This window comes from Arachis duranensis, unplaced genomic scaffold (assembly GCF_000817695.3).
Source record: "Arachis duranensis cultivar V14167 unplaced genomic scaffold, aradu.V14167.gnm2.J7QH unplaced_Scaffold_66897, whole genome shotgun sequence".
NCBI lineage: Eukaryota > Viridiplantae > Streptophyta > Magnoliopsida > Fabales > Fabaceae > Arachis > Arachis duranensis.
In genome coordinates this window covers 14368-14866 of record NW_026265022.1, presented here as the reverse complement: position 1 = coordinate 14866, position 499 = coordinate 14368, and positions in this window count along the sequence as shown.

The window sequence follows — 499 nt, the reverse complement described above, 5'->3', positions numbered from 1 at the left end:
TGATGAGCGGATAATTTATACGCTTTTTGGCATTATTTTTAGGTAGTTTTTAGTAAGTTTGAGCTACTTTTAGGGATGTTTCCATTAGTTTTTATGTTAAATTCACATTTCTGGACTTTACTATGAGTTTGTGTGTTTTTCTGTGATTTCAGGTAAATTCTGGCTGAAATTGAGGGACTTGAGCAAAACTCTGAAAGAGGCTGACAAAAGGACTGCTGATGTTGTTGGAATCTGACCTTCCTGCGCTCGAAATAGATTTTCTGGTGCTACAGAACTTCAAATGGCGCGCTCTCAATGGCGTTGGAAAGTAGACATCCAGAGCTTTCCAGCAATATATAATAGTCCATACTTTATTCGGAAATTGACGACGTGACTTGGCGTTGAACGCCAAGTACATGCTGCTGTCTGGAGTTAAACGCCAGAAATATGTCATGATCCGGAGTTGAACGCCCAAAACACGTTATAACTTGGAGTTCAACTCCAAGAAAAGCCTCAGCTT